A 16,906-nucleotide genomic window follows, 5' to 3' on the forward strand; every position below is an offset into this window, starting at 1 on the left:
TTGTCGCCCCGCTCAATTGGTTTTGTGCGCTTTCGCGATTGATTAGAATTTAAATATAAACGGTGCGAATCTGATTCGCGAAAAACAACGAGATTACGGTTGACGTACATCGCGGCCGCCATTCGACGCGCTTGTAACCGAGCCGGTTTCAAACGGCATTACAAGTGGAACAGCCGGCATTTCGTGTAAACGTTGTGTTTATTCATCCGAGTTGAATGCAACGAGTACACGTTAGCGGTATGATACCAAAGTCAGCTGCGGTGGTGTTTTTGAAAGGAGATCGTTACAGCGCGTGAAGCGCGGTGCACGAAATAATATGCTACAGTTTATGCGCAACTTCCCTGTAATTATTTTGAAAATTCTCGTATCTGTTCTCAAAAAAAAAGGCAAGTAAAATTACTATACTCGCAATTAATTGCCGTTTTTTTTTTCCTTCGCGTGTTAATCAATCTAAATTTTCGCGTCGCGAGATGCTAAAAGCAACGTGCTTTGAATTATGACAGTATTGCGGATTTTAAAAATGCTAAAGTACAGTTTCCTTCCCTTTTTACCTCTTGACCCGATTAGTTCCAAGTGTTTGCCGCGCTTAGTATTCTTAAGAGTCCCGCAACAGCGTGTGTATAATTACTCGGGGTGTGTTTCCTCGGCGACGCGAGAAACTGAAAACTGCAGCAAACCGCCGCATTTGTTAGGATTAGTTTCAGACGCGTGGTGGGGCAATTAACTTAAACTATCGCATGAAACACCATCCCAGGCAGCCGCCACATTGACCACAGCCTACGCTGCTGCGCGCTATTATGGCAAGATGGAGCATGCAAATTTCTTAATCGTTCGAAGTTTGTGGGCTATTACTCGGTAGACACCCCCCCCCCTCCCCCTCCGATTACAGCACCCACGCATCGTGAGACGAAAATAAAGGGTGTTGCCGCGCCATAACGCGTCAACGATTAGCATCCTTGGCGAATTTCATATGCGTTCCGTTTTGTACAAACGCGCGCAACGTCCAGCTCGTTGCATCATTTAAATACCGCATACGTTGCATGGTAATTATTTTATTAATGCTGCATAATGCGGTATCGGGTTGTGAAAATTAAAAGATTACTCATGCAATTAATAATAACGCTATACAATTATTCAGAGCCGATTCAATCGATGCGCCGGCCGCGAGATGAATATAAATAACGATCCCACCCGGCTGACCAGCAATTATTTAACGTTTCAATAAAACAAGATGCGGAATGCGCGACGGCGATAAGTGTAACGAGATCCGGTGGTAAATAATGAAGATAGATTCGAAATAACGCCACGGGGTACACGCGCGAGATGTTATGTCATTTTAATAATTGACACGGTGCGCCGACCTCATTGCGGCAGTTACATCGCGCTGCGAACTGTCGCGACTGATAATTAAAGCTAATAATTCATTCCGTACCCTTGTACCGGGGGTGAAGTGTCGTCTCCGTTGTGAGTAATGAGACGCCATTGCACGCTCAATTAAAACGCGCTATCGTCCGCTGCGGGGACCAACACCAGCTACGTTACGATGACCGACGACCGCCGGCAGACAAGATGAAGGATGCATTCCTTAATCGTTCATCGTCGAAGTTTGTTAAGATCGGTCGGCCTGATAGGCAGTTTGACGTGTGGCATTGTCAAAGCCCGCCCCTCAACAAGAATCGCTTTTGTAACTTGGCGCTAATTAACCGTAACGCGCGGCCGACTATGACGGGAGTTATTGAAAGGAAAGCGCAGTTTTAACACGTGTCACCCATCGGAAACAAGTTGGTCGGACTTTGATCGAGCGTGACTAGGGCGGCTGAGGTAATTTCAAAAGCAAAACGTAAGCATGACACTTTCCGGAAATCAAAGGGAAAACGCGCTTTGAATTGATGAAAATTGTGATTTCGCAAAGTAAACCGCCACCGAGGTTACTCACGCTCGCCCTTTACTATTCCGAGTGGAGATTAGGTCCATAGTATAACTAGTTATTTAAAGACTAGCTAGCCAATCCGTGATTTATTTTGCTAGAAAAGCTAGATACTTATCTAAACTTTTTCACCGCGTATTAGTCTTCGAACAGCCAGTAAGAGCTTATCCGTGCTAGCGAGCACATCTAAGTAAATTCTTATTGAAAATTCGCGTAGTTATTTCCTTTTCCCCCGCGTCTCCCACGATGATACGCCACGTGGCGGAGGTACAATATTTTCAGATTTAATGTAAATGCTATGTAGAAATCGAATTTCACGTTTGCTTGACGCATCATTTTACGCAACATGGCGTATATCGAGTCGCATTGCCATTGTTGGGAAGTTCTCTCTCTCTCTCTCTTTCTCTTGCCGATTTACTCAAAGTGCAACAGATAACAAACAGAGCGCAAACTTAGTTTATGGAAGCCTGCTTAATGTACATAAACTTTGGCGGATATGTGATAAACTAATTATAAGTTTCGCCGCCACGGAGTGTCCAAAATAATGTACACGTGCACGAATTCGGACAGGATAATCTAATCGCGTTTCTCCTTTCGGAAGAAACTTTTCCCTCTCTTAAGAGCTAAGAGCGGTCGTTGCCACCATCTACGTCGACACGTAATTTTTTATTTTTTTTTTTATTTTTTTTTTACGTAAAATACAAGCAAGTTTTTTTTTATAATTTTTTTTTATCCTTTCACTTCACGCTGTGGGGAGAATCGCGAATGCCGCCGGCGGTGTCGGGATGACGCGGAATACGATTCTCAGCGAGCTCGAAACGCGTCGCGAATTCATCAATGTCGCTGCCTCCGGTACATGTAGCGCGCGACGGTGACTCTTGTCGTCGAACCAGCCGCCAGAAGCTAAATCTTTCACGACACGAGTACGCTTCCGGTCGCTTTTGGAACGCGTGATAGTGCCCCTGCGAGACAGCAGTTTTCCGAATCCCGGAAAAATAAACGCGCAAGGCGGCACCTCTCCTCTACCCGGGCCCCCGCTTTTGTCCATCGCGATTTATTTATCGGCGCGTGAAATCGACGTCGGCGACACGTTGCTGTCTGATGAGCGCGAGCACCGACGTCACTCGCAGGTGCACGTAATGGGAAGCAACAGCGGCGAGATGTTATTCTGCGGAAAATTATCGCGAGGAGATCACGTCGGTAGCGGTAGCTTCGCCGGGTTCGCAATTTAATCAGTGTGTAAACATTTAATTAACATTTCCGCCTGTTTATCGAGCACACTTGCGTATCCTACCGAAAGCGGTATAATAAAAGTGTCCGAAATAAACGTGCGTCTTTTTAGCCGCGCTTATATGCACACGTGTCTAGATCGCGCGTTGGAAGACAGCTTTGTATAATTGCCGCCGTAATCTCGCGGCACATAGTCGTGAATCAATGATTAAGTGCGTTTTCGCTAGATGAGTCGCGCTTGAAGAGTCGAGAGAGATTCCTGAGAAAGTAGTGATTGCCAGGGCGAGCGAGGATCTGAGAAAAAGAGCGACCGGTAAGACTAGCATAAATCCCGTTTACGATGGAAATGAGCAAAAGCGGAAGACAGAGAGGAAAGGCATAAAGATTTATCGCGCATTCACGTCTCGAGTATACACTCGTAGGATATAAAATCTCGCGTAATTACGGACCGCGAAGCGCAATAAAACGTGATTACCAAAAGCGTTCGTTGACGAGCGTAAAACGTGCACGGTAAAACGCGATCTTGTCAATCGATGTTTAAAGACTTGAATACTCGTAACGAGTCGGGCAAATTGCGGTCCGTTTAGCGGTGAGCTTGTTATATTCTGTCGGCGTTATCCCGTACGCTGACAGCCACGAAATCTCTTAATTAGTTCTTTTAATATACACGGAAGCCCGACGTTTCTCACTCGGGAGCATTTCGAATTTACAGGGACCAAACAGCGGTAAAAGAAAAGAAGCCGAGGCAACTGATGTTTTCGCGTGGCACACGAATGTTTATCCCTACCACTGATTTATCGTTAAGAAGCTTACGGAACTTTTTAGCTTCTTCGCCGCGGCGGTCTCCTTGGAGAACGCTTCGATCAATAGAAATATTTTATGCTCGCATTTGAACGGCTTATTTACTTAGGACTTAAATACTTTTTTTTTTTTCTATTTTTAGATAAAAATTATGCGTTACAAAGCTTTTCGTAAGCGCCTCGTAGTTTTTTAAAAGCCACATTTTATAAATATAGATGTAAGGCGGCTCGAAAGGTAAAGCCCTCGTAAATAACGCACAAAAAAAAAAAAAAAAAAAATTAAGCCCTTTATTTATTCCCTTTTTGCAGTCAAAATGTCAGTTTGAAAAAGTAAACGTACTTCCGCCGGGTTTAATGAATAATTGGAAGGCTGATACGTTAACCGTAACATTCGGTTCTTCGTCCCGAATCGTTCTCCGCTGTTACATGCGCTTCTACATCCCTTCGCCACTGGTCGTGTTTAACCCTTCGTTCCGTTGCGCGCCCACATCCCTCATCCCCTGATGTTCGAAAAGCGCCGGAGCGAGTTAGGGGCCGGTCTTGTTTAAGCTGCTCTCTGTTTTATCACTCCGCCCTGACACGAGTCGGCTGCCCATGTCGCGTATCTATCTCGTCTTTCGTCGAATTTCTCGACCCCGTCACGTCCGGCGGAATTGAGTTTTCGCGCTGCGAGCGTGAGTTCCTTGATTTTCCACTTTAAACCCGTAGAGGACCGTTTGCATTGCATCTTGGCTCTGTATGAACAAGAGGCGGCTCGTACACCCTTACCCTTTTATAATACAAAACGAACTTATGAACGCGGCAACTGCTGTCTGCAAAGTGCACTATTTGCAAAATAGATTTATCAAAATTAAACCGAGACCTTTCTGCGCGAATCGACTAAACGGCACCGATTTATCGGCACAATCAGCGTTACATAGTACCACCGCTCGAAAAGCATGGCCACGTATATATGCATTTGGCGCGGAAAATGCATCTGGCGCCGCGAACTGGCTCTTTTTAAATCGCGGCGTTGTCGGACATTTTTCGTGCTTTCGTGCCTTTCTATAGAATTTGTCTCGACCGGGAATGGAAGCCAACCGAGTGTATTGAGTCGTTCGCTTGAGCTTTGATTTCTGTGGTCGCTCGGGACTAGGAAAAACTGCGCGGTACAGGGGAGGAGGGTGAACGAGGACCATTGGAACCATGCATGTGTGTGCGTACGCACGGATTACATTCCGCGCTCAAAAAGCCCGTGCCGAATAACGCGCCATGTCACTTCGTGCACGCGTGCACGATTGACGGACGAGATGATGACTGATTTTTGTCCCCCGCGATCCTTTTTTGTACCCGCGCCGATGGATCGTTGAGATCAACGCGAGAGAAAAAGAGAGAGAGAGAACGCAAAGGTGTCGCATGTACGAGAGAATCATCGCGCTCGTTCCGTGTTATCTCATTCGCGAGCGTTGGACCACGAATTTCATTTGTCAGACAAAAATATTCTCCTCTTTCTGAACAGCACAAGCGCATAAAGACCAACAGTGTTCCCATTTACCTTTTTTTCTTCTTTGATCTTTTTTTTTTTTTTAATATTTTCGGGGTTGTTACCAGTTCTCGAAAGGCTCTCGCCGAGATGAAATGCGGCCGGTACTCGTATCAAATATTCCAACAATATACGCTCGCTTACACATGATTTAACGAACGTGCGAATCGCCGAAGCGGAAAGACACCAAGATTATACCGTTTTTACGATCGTCGAACTGAGAATCAATTCGCACGGGTATTTCAACCCGGTTTATTCATCGCGCAATCAAAACAAGGACTGTTAAAGTAGTTGAGCGAAATCGTTTGCATAACGGCCGCGGCCAATGATGTTACGGATGATAACATTACGGATGCGGATGAAATAGCGGGTGTAGTTACATTAATGGATTGAAGAAACTGAGGCAGATTGGAAATCGGTATGCTCATTATGAATGCGAAACCGATATATTACGCGTGGCGATTCATCAGCCTCGTTAAATCATGAGCATGGAATTACAATTAACTTACCGGAAAAAAACGAAAAAAAAAGAAAAAAAACCAAAATAAAAAAATAAAACGCATATCGGATTCGAAGAGCGAATTGCAAATAAAAGCGCGTCCTCTCAGTGTTACACGTTCTCTTAAATATGCCCCTTCGGCTAACGTTGCCGCACAAAGAGGCCGCCGGGGAAAGAGTCTAGAAAGAGACGACGGGAACCTTTGGCAATCGAGTCCGGAAAATCCCTCTCTTTAATGCTCGAACAATATGCAGACTGTTTACCTCCGGAATACATCCGACAATGGAGAACCCGGGAGCAATATGGCTCGAAAAAAAACGGCGCGAGTCTGGTTTTCCTCTCTGCGGATCTATCTGTTTTCTTCTTTTATCTGGCAAACGCGAATCGCATACGTCGGTCTTAAAGGATTTCGCGTGTCGTCGCGCTTTCGTTCAGCAGAATTTCAACCCTTCGCAATTATTCTACTTTTCATACTCGTGTATTACACACAAGGGAAGATTGATCGCCTTCTATGCGTCTTTTCTTCCTAAAAGATAAAAGGGAACGCTTTCAGAGAGTAGTCTGGGGTCTCTTAGACGCGATAACTTCGAAGCGGATCTCTTGAATAGTAACGAACAACGTGAAATTTCTGAAAACTTTTTCTCATAAAAGTATGTAATAATAAAAATATAAAATGTAGTTAAAATAATGAATGCGCACAAAGTCACGCTAAGCTTCTAAATATCTGCGTCAGGCGCGATTTGACTCTTCAAATCGAGGAAATCAATGCAGCTCTCTCGAGCTTTCACGTCGTGTTTGTCCCTTTAAAATTACGCGAGGGTATATATTGTGTTGATATATACAATTCGTTTCCATTTTTATTTACGAAACAACTGCGTGCAGTAATAATGCAATTTTGAACAATGTGAAATGGACTGATTTTTATTCAGTGTTTTTCTTTCAAAAATATAGATATTTATATTTTATACTTTTGTACGCACGCCGTGATTAAATTATAGCCTGCCACGTAACATAGAGTTCTGTTCGAAAAGCTTATAAAAGTGATCGCGAGCTCTAAAATCGTTCAACCTATTTGTTCTCGAAACAGCAGGGTCTGTACGGTTTGCAAAAGAGAGAGAGAGAGACGGAAAGAGAAAGGAATTTACTCACAGCACTGCCATCGATTTTCGTCGAGTATCATTCGCTTCAGCGGCGTTGTCCGGTCATTGGAATCGCGACGCATCTTTCGGCCGGACGGTTTTCCGAAATGGGCACGGGCCTCGGCCTCTGAAATCGATTTAGCGGAATCGGTTACGCGTCCGCGCAACCGAGATGATCCCACATCGGTGCTAGGCCGCGCTCTCTTGCGCAAATAGCGTCGTTCCTACGCCGCGATTATCGAAAGTGCTCGTGCGTGCGGGATAACCCGAATCCCTCGATGACGGATCGCGCGCGGATCCACTGGACGAACTCGATTAGAATCCTTTGAACCGTGATCGTGGCGCCATGCGAGAGACAATGGGGGCCAGAAGCGGGATTGTCCGCGGCCGTAACGCCGGACACGTGACATCGCGTACACAGGGATAATAGATCTTAGTCGCGACAGCATTTCGCGCTCGACTCTTAAAGCGACTATAATGGGAGGCCGATACATTATTGGCATTGGCGATCGGGACGTAATTGCTTATTGATCGCGCGGCCCGTTGCACAGCTTCGTTCTCCATTGTTGCGCAAAAGTACATCGTAGTTTGCAAATCGCTATTGCATACGGACTGAAACACGGTCGGACACGCCACGCGGGCGATATTATTGTTGTTACACGAAATCTATGTGTACAACGTGAGAGACTAAATAGAGCCCAACAAATTTGCTGAATTTAAACAGCTGTCGGGCAAATATACGAGGCTCGAATGGAAGCGTGTACCCGGAACTATATTTCACTAGCACGTTAGCTTCGCGCATTAATTTTCCCCAACATTACTTTTTCTCTCTCTTTTTTTTTTTTTTAAATATGGATGAGGAGTCGAGTTTGACGGGTAAACATTTGGAGTCGGTGAGATTGTGATAAAGTCGAGTGGGTAACCTTAAAAAGGGCGTCGTCGTTACCGGACGCTCAAAAATATCTATCGGAACGATCCGCTGAGCAAACGTAGGAGCAAACTACGAATTAGGAAGCGCAAACTCGCAAGATACCCGGTAACGAGTCCTACTCGATCCTTGATTCCGGTCATCATTGCCCGGAGGCTGTCGGCGAGGAAGGGCGAGAGTTCGGTCTAACGAGCAAACGAATCTTACGGAATGAAGGGACGGTGAGTACCCTTCCCCGGGGACAGGATAATGCCGTTTACACGGCTTCGCCCGCGGGAATACGGTCCCCGACGTAAATTCTTCTGTTATATTTAAGTGCCTCGGCGCACCCAACGTAAACTGCCGCGATTTTTTTTTTTTCTTTTTTTTTCCGTCTCTCCTTCTTTCGGAATTTAATCTGCTTTAATAACATTCTCGTCGCTGGAGACATTTAATTAAATATCCAAACGGCCTGACGCTTCGCTAAATTGCGACGTTATCCGGGCATTATAATTAGAGCGACATTGGAACGATAATATTTTTCCGGCACAACAATAGTTGCATACGTTACGGAACGCGAAATATAATGCGCCGTTGTAGTTATTGTTTACGGGATCCGAATTCACGTATTATCATCGTTAAACATTTTTGCAGAGCACGTCTGGGTGACGTTTCGCTAAAAATGTGCCCGTGTTATGAATAGAAACATTACGCGTGGCATTTCACTACGCGTTGCACTCCCGATTCCTGGCTCGTAATAAAACCTGAGTTAAGAACCGCGTACATGTTAATTAAACACGTTGCTGCGCTGCGCGGCTTCGGAAGTGATTCGTTCCATATTCGCGATATTCCGTTAATGATCGGAGATAGTGCGATATTTTGTTTCAGCATTATGAACAAGAATATGCCGTTTCAATGTTTTTTCCAATTAAATATAAAATATTAAGTTATACGATTTTTATGAATTTTATTTAGAGCGTTATTTAATATCATTAAATTTTTTTTCCCGCGCCGCAAAGTACATATTACGTCGCGGTTTCACGATGTAAATTACACTATTAACGGAACGACCACGAAAAAAAAAACCGTGCAATAAATAATAATTAAATTATAATATTACAATTAAATATATAAATGCAGAATTAAATGCCTTGCGAAGCTTGCCCGATGATATTGCGCGGACTATTATTATCGTTAAAATTTTCTCTGGTTTTACCGCGTGTGTGCGTTACCGTTAAACTTCCTCTCGAGTCACCGCGGTTTCGCCAAGTGATACCGATATTTCTTTTTAACCGCAAAAAGTCGCGATAAACGAGACGGGAAGCTCTTATCAAATTTTTCCGGGAATTGATTCGAGATTTGTCAGGCACCTTGCACCCGAAGGCAAGTGTTGGGCTCGCGTAACCTCGCGCGCGGAATGTACATCTTCGCAAAAAATAATTCTTCCGAACAAAAACCGGTACCTTGAATACCGTTTTGCAAGTGAACGATATTGATACACGCTGCGGCGACCTACTTCCCGTCGCCATCATTCACGGGATCCGGTACATGCACGAACTTATCAATACGAATCTACCCGAATCAAAATTGATTTGCCTCGAAACTACGCCGCTTTATCTTGGCTGTTATCGGCGCTATCGGATCGATTTCCGACGGGGATCAAAAATCGCCGACCGAAACCTCTAACGAACCACGGTGTCTCGGAAATCGCGCGACCGTTGACCTCGGTCGAAAATTTATTTCACCGCGATTTTACCGCGCGAAAGCACTAGGTATGTAGGAATGGCCCGGGGAGACACGATACTGTAATTAACGGGAATGCGATTCGTTCAGGCAATAATGAGCTTTCGCTCTTCTGGCAGTTTAATTTCGCGCGAGGTCAAACCTTCTTTTTCCCTTTTTTTTTTTTTTCAATTTAAACGGACGCATTTCCATCCATGAAAAAGTCATTTCGATTTGACCGCACGGTCGCTATTCCGTCGATCGGTGCATTCGGGAGCTGTTCGGCAACGATTCTGTCCTAAACGCTCAGCTTTTGCGATCCGCACTTCCGCGCGTGTGTGTTTCCGTGTGCGACCGCCGCTCGGGATGCACTTTCGCGCTTGAATTTAGAGCCGATTAATAAATAAGCTCCAGATGGGTCGCGGAGGGAGCACCCTGGAGAACGGGGCGAGGTGCAACGGTGAGCACGGCAAATATCAGGACAATTACGGGCAGGTGCAGCCGCGAGCGAGGGCCGACCGCGTCGCTTTAAACTCCGCTTAAATAAGCGCACGCGCGTGTACGTATGCAGTCTCGCTCGCAGAAATTATGCTATTCGCCCTCGGCACTTTCCGCAGGCGACGGCACCCCCGCGAATTTATGTTAAGAACCACCTGCGCCAAACTGGCTGACTTCTGATATCTGTAAATCGTCGGCGGGGCTCACGAGAGAAAAATTACCGATTTGTAACCGATTGCGCGCGGTGCAGATTGCGTCTCGTACAAAAATTGCGACTTTATATCCCGCAAAAATTATCTCACGGTTCACGTAGATACAAATTCCTCTTCGTTGTACTTTGATTAATATTACACTGTAACGTAAACATTACAAAACGCGCGTGTCATTTACTTCTGCTTTTTCTACGCTGGAGAAAATTATATTTTATATTTAATAAATGTCGTAATGTAATAACGCGTGACTTATTTTTCTTTTTGTTCTTTTTTTTTTTTAATCGGCGAATTGCTTGTACCTCCGCCGGCACGTCCGTGAAAGACAGGCATTATGCCACGAGCATTTTCGTTAATAATACTATTAAGTATAATACTCCGGTAAATCGGATATAGAACGTATGACAGATAAGCGGCGTGTGTGATACGCTTTATTGCCCTTTGCATGATACGTGTAATAATACGTAAACATATACGGTGAATTTTATCACGGTAAACGGGATTACGCGCGCACAATGTGCGTTATCGATTTAGCTGGTGTGCAACGACCTTGTGCCGGAGCCAGACGGTACCGGCAACCAGACCGGCCGGGCGGTACACAAAAAGGCGTGGTAATTTCATCGAAACTCGTTATTCGCTACACTCAGCGGCCCTTGATTGGATTTCCACTCGAATCGAAAGCTTCTCGAGTAAAGTGCAGCGACAGACATGGAACGAGCGTGCCGCTCGGCGAAATTCTTCAAACCGCGCCAGGCGCAAAACCGACTCGTAGTCGGGAAACAAACTGCCTTCTCCGTGAAAATGGAATTCTCGCAGTCTACGACTTCTCTGTAGTCGGGGGGAAAAGAAAAAAAAAATATATTCACGGATGAAACTTTATCCTCTCGAACCGAATGACACGGAACTAGCGGCCAAGTTTTTATATTACCGAGGAAGTAAAAATTATTTAATTGTACAAATTGGTTTTCTTTTCATTTCGCGCAGTAATTCTTTTTTTTTTTTTTTTTTTTTAAATGCAGTCACCGTATATCGTTTTCATCCCAAAGAGCCGCGGCGGTTTTTTAAAGTTAGCCGTACATCTCACGTGGAGTATTTTTTTTTTCTTCACACCTCGCTCAGCGATTGCCAGTCGCGTTTAAATTAACGAAATTCATTAGACAAAGCGACGACTCGCGTCGCGTCAAGTCTAGGAAATTTGTAACGTAAGGCAGATTCGATCAGATCGTTTCTCGCGCGCGTTTCACGGAAGCGCGGTTTATTCGCCGCGAGCGGAACGCGATAATTATGTCGGGCTCTTTGCTCTTTGCACGTTCGCCGGGCGAATTCACTGCGAGTTAAGCGGAATCGAATCTCCGACCAGCCTCATCAGCTGTCTTCTGTGAGCAGATTCGAGTGCAACTCGATTATTCCCCGTGGATCTCTGTACGATACGCGTAGCACAGACAAACCCGCGTTACATAGACGACACCATCGGCGTCATTTCGGAGCTATCAGATCGCAATTAACTCGTCCGTCGAGGCGAGAGGAAAAAATGGTGCCGATCGAAACACTTTAACGGTCAGTGTTTTACGTCGCGTAATTGTCTGTCGGTGGAAGTCCGCTCGCGAAATGTTTTCGTCCCTTTTCGAATTTTAATCGTATTCCCAGAAACCTTCGGAATTTGCGTCCGCGTAAATTTTACAAAGGCGATATAAAACTTCGCAGTTATAAAAGTGCAAAGCGCCGCGCGTCAAGTCGCAAGATAAAGCGCCGGAAGTCAACTTATGCCGTAATCCGAGCGGGATTAGATGAAAGACCCCGATGACAGTCAGCCACTTAGCAGAGAGATGAAAAGGCGCGAGATGGAGTTCGGGTTCGCCGGCGAAAAATCTGTCGCTTTTGCGCCGGGTGTAGTATTTGCGCGGCTGACCATACCGTACATTCGTTCCACGAGCGGCGCGGATAAGCTACGTCGATAGCTGCCGGATACCCCGGAGGCAAATTACGAACGTATTACAGGCTCGGAGCCTTGATCGTTACCACGAGCGGTTTTGATCGGATTCCAGCCAGTTTCCAATCGGGGCAATCTCCTTTTAATTGGATCATTAGGCCTTTGTTAAGTCGAACATAGTGCATGCCGCTACTATAGCGACTAATCAACCGCGACTGGCTCCACTCCGAAGGTTCGGTACACGCATTGAAGTGCATAGTTTTTGTGCATTGCTCCTGATTACGATTCGACCGAAACTGATCTCGATAACGTTCCGCATTTTAATTCTTTTTTTTTTCTTTTTTTTTTTTGGGCAAAGCATTTCGTTCGTATATAATTTTTAGGCAGAAGTTATGCAGTTTACTTTGACCAAATACGCGAATCGATCGAAACGCAGAATTAAAAAAAAAGGGTTTTTTTTTCTAAACGTACGTATATGCGCATACGTCGCGAGAACAACGAATGAGTGAAAAAATAATACGTAGGCATTCGATCAATTTTCAAGGCGGGTTTCTGAGAGTGAAACTTTGTTTTTTTTTTCGCGCACGAATAAAGAATATTTTTCTGGCCAGGAATTTTTTTTTTGTACGAAATGCTTAACTAAACGCGTTGCGCACGCTTTTGATCGCTTTATTGGCACACAAAATTGTGAAAATGAAATAAATACGTGAAAATCAACTCCACACTTTTGGTAGATGCAAAATATATTTTTTTAAATATATTTTTATAAAACAATTATTTTTTGTACACTTGATGTCGTGTAAAATGTTAAAGTTCAAAGTGGCTTAACGTTTAAATTCACATATCGCGTAATATGCTTAACAAGTCGCGCATTTAGACATTGTTTTTTCGTCCCGATTAAATATTGTTCGATCGTTAAAACCACATTTCTCGTGAGTAATATCCCCCCAGGGTCGTACATTACGCTTTTTATGAGACCGTTAAATTAAATGTCGCTTTGTAAGGCGAAAGACTAATGAGGAGTAAGTTTGAAGAAAACAATCACGTTTGAGGACGGGACTTTGTATCCGAAGAAGCAAAATGCTTTTTCAATTGCGATATTTTTATCGATTAAACTCGTAACATTTTTGCAGTAATAATCTACTTGTTTAGAAATCTATAGATGTTTTATTATTAGAAAGTATTTTGCATATTATTAGTATCGCTTGTCGTCTTTGTATTATTCGCATTGTGATAAAACGCTCTCGTGGATTTCACGGGTTTACTAATTAATTCTACGAGAAGTCGCGATTGATAAATCAGACTTCGTCCAACCGACGGACATGTTCAACGGCACGAAAGGAGTTAGGAGAGTCGCGAGAGGATGACTTTCGAGACGGATTTCGTCGGGCTGGCTCGAGCACGAGCAGCGAACCGCGAAATGAAAATTTTATCGACGCATCGAACCGCCCGGCGAAATCTCCCGATATTACTTAATAACGGCGGTCGATCGAAGGGAACGGGGCGGCCTGCAGCTGCATCGGAAAAATGAAAAGCTCGCGGACACCGAATCCCTTTGGCAAATCCGATCATTCTCGGTCGCAACCAGCGCGACTTATTACCGAGAGAAACCGAGGGGAAGCATCTATCGGCAACTTGAAATAAAATCCATTTGCCGCTAAAAAATCTGCTTTACTCCGCTATTTTATTCGGCGGTCGTTTATTTACGGCGTTAAATAACTTTGCGTCTAATTAAATGTCACCTCGGCGTTTCCACGAGGGAACTCGTTTTAGGATCGCGTCGCGGAATATATTTATGCGGGCTCTCGTATCTCAATCCGAAGGTGGAATGTAAAGCTCGTGTAACGGAAGCAAGGTATCGTTCTCGAGAGGAACATATGCGTTTCCCGAAAATCGATGAACGTAAAAACAGGCGCGTGTCTCGATGCTTTATGCATCCGGCGCAGCGGGAAGGTGACCGTACCGTGGTTTATGCAGTCGTAGGCGAACGCTGGAAACGCATAAATATTCGCCGTTGCGCGCACACGGAGGGGAGGAGGGAGGTGCATACGTGCCGCCGTAAGACCAAAAGTGCCGTGTTGGCAGGGCGATTTTGAATTCTCTTACACCGGTGGCCGCTCTTATCTCGCCGGGCGAAAGGACCCGGATTTACGGAGCGCGAAAAAATTTCGCATTCCCGTGCAATGGCAAAACACGTCCCGCCGCAGTTTCGCAGCGCGCGCGGAAGAAAACTTTTGAATGCGATATTGCCGCGAACTGATAAAATCGATAGCGAGCGCTGTCGAACCACGGAGGAGGTGAATTCCTTTTTAAGTACTCTCGACCGAATAAATATCTGATACGCCAGAGCAGGTCCAAGTTCCGAGTTGACTTTTGATCGCAAGACGCGCTGGAAGTTTCGCGAGAATCGGCACGGACGTTTTTGCGCGACGTACGAACAAACAGGCGAGCAAACAGACAGGGATTCCGCGAAATTGGGTGGAATGGTTTTCGCAGACGGCGAAACGAAAAATACCCGAGTGGAAATTTATCTAGCTAATCTGATTTCGCAGCTAGTGGTCAGATCGCGCGGATTAAATATATTTCTTAACTATTGACGAGCTTGGTGCCAGCCATAAATTATAAGAAAGTATTTATTCTTTAGTGACTGTCTTCAAAAAATAGTTGTCATTTAAAAAGGAAGAAACAAAATCTGTCGAGTATCGGTCGTCTTGTCACTGTCCAGCGTGGACCGTGTATCTAAATAGATGTTTAGATGTTTTTTTCGCCGCGTACTTGTTTACTGTTTTGTTCTGATCTTACGCAAAGCTCGCTCGACTGCCGAAATAGCCGGGCAAACCGGTCTCGCCGCCCGCCGCCCGCCGCCCGCCGCCCGCCGCCCGCGCGTTCTTCACCATGCGAACTTGGAACGCGAGGATCTGCCGGCCGAAAATCTTACGCAACACTTGACTGTCGAATTCATCGGGCAAACCGGTTCTCGCCGCCCGCCGCCCGCGCGTCCTCCACCTTTGCGAACTTGGAACGCCAAGGCTATCGGCCAGATGTCAACACACGCACGCACTCACACTACCGCGGCGGTCGAGACGTGTTAGGTCAGGACGCGCAGTCAGACTCGTACGCGGCGAAAAAACGTTTAGATATCTAGCTTTTCTAGCTCGTTATTTTGCTAGACAGCCACGAGATGAACCGCGAATTGGCCAGCTAATTATTAGGTAACGGTGGGAATCAATTTCCACTTCAGGTACGGCTGCGAGGGAAAAAGGGAGGAGGCAGAACTTTGCTCTACGTTTAGGAATAACTTTTTTTTTCCGCGCTGAAAATTATTTCCGCGCTTGATTAGTTAGGGATGATGACGAATAAGACTTAATACATAGATATAATATTTTTATTTCTAATTTTAATTACATATTACATCAATATAAATTACATGAATAAAAATCGGGGGTCTAACTCTTTCGGAATTCCACCTTTTTTTTTTTTTTTCTAAAAAGTGAACTTTTGAAATGTCTACAATTTATTTTTTTAATTTTTTTGTTACAGATCACTGTATCAAGAATTCCACTGCTGCACATAAGACCGTCCCATCTGAGAGGAGGAGCAGGCCCGGGACGGGCATCATGCTTCGGCGGAGCAACCTTGGAGTAAGCATTTTCTTTTTTTATGAAATTATTAATTTTACTATTTTCTTTTTAATTATTTAATTAAAAAAAACTAAATACAAGCATATACAATTTTTTGTTAAATAATAAATACTTTCAGCATCTCTGCATATAATTAATATTTTATATTTGTTTATTACAGATTATCATAGCTGTATCGTCAACTCCGCTGCTGCGCATCAATTGGTGAGTCGCATGCTTTTCTTTTTATAATGCGTTTTGATATGAAAGTCATAAAAAATCGTACAAGTCGTACGATTCAACGAAAATTATAATACCGTATAAAAGAATATAATATATAAAAACAAAATTATATTAATAATAAAATGTAGGTGCGTAATGTACGTTCACCTTCCGCGGTTATAGCGATATTGCGCGTATAACGAAAGCGGCCCTCGCGAATTCTCGCATTTACAAAAGTGAAGAATGCTTTTCCAAGTGAGCGTGCAATAATTCTTCACCGCGGAAGAATACTCTAGTCTTCCATCCGCGTCGTTCTTCACCGTCGCGATATAAATCTGCTCTACGCGACGTGCAAATGCGGTATCGCTAATACGTATACAAGCTAGCAACTTGCGGCAATATATTTATAGTTGCTTGATAAATAAGAAGTACAAATCTGGACGATCGATTTGATTGTTCGTTAATTATTCTTTCATCGGCAGCGCAACAAATCTTTTTTTAAACACATATTTTATACATTTTACTTCTGATAAAATCATTTTAGATATGTATCTTAGTACTGTAGCAAAAAAAAAAAATTTAGCGTTGAAAACGAAATACAATGAACACGATGCAGCAAATAAAAGAAAATATGTGCACGCGAACGTAAACTCTCCGCTATATAACCGTATGTTGTGCAAT

At 44.4% G+C, this 16,906-nt stretch overlaps 1 long non-coding RNA gene across 1 annotated transcript in view; it reads left to right on the plus strand.

Moving 5' to 3' along the window:
* The window catches only part of LOC139107807 (uncharacterized), a 199,270-nt gene that overhangs the window by 118,837 nt on the left and 63,527 nt on the right, over positions 1-16,906 (plus strand). The window contains exons 7-8 of the long non-coding RNA XR_011546568.1: positions 15,924-16,024; positions 16,185-16,228. This is a non-coding gene — a long non-coding RNA (uncharacterized lncRNA). The remainder of the gene's footprint in view (positions 1-15,923; positions 16,025-16,184; positions 16,229-16,906) is intronic.

This window comes from Cardiocondyla obscurior, linkage group LG13, assembly GCF_019399895.1.
Source record: "Cardiocondyla obscurior isolate alpha-2009 linkage group LG13, Cobs3.1, whole genome shotgun sequence".
Taxonomy (NCBI): domain Eukaryota; kingdom Metazoa; phylum Arthropoda; class Insecta; order Hymenoptera; family Formicidae; genus Cardiocondyla; species Cardiocondyla obscurior.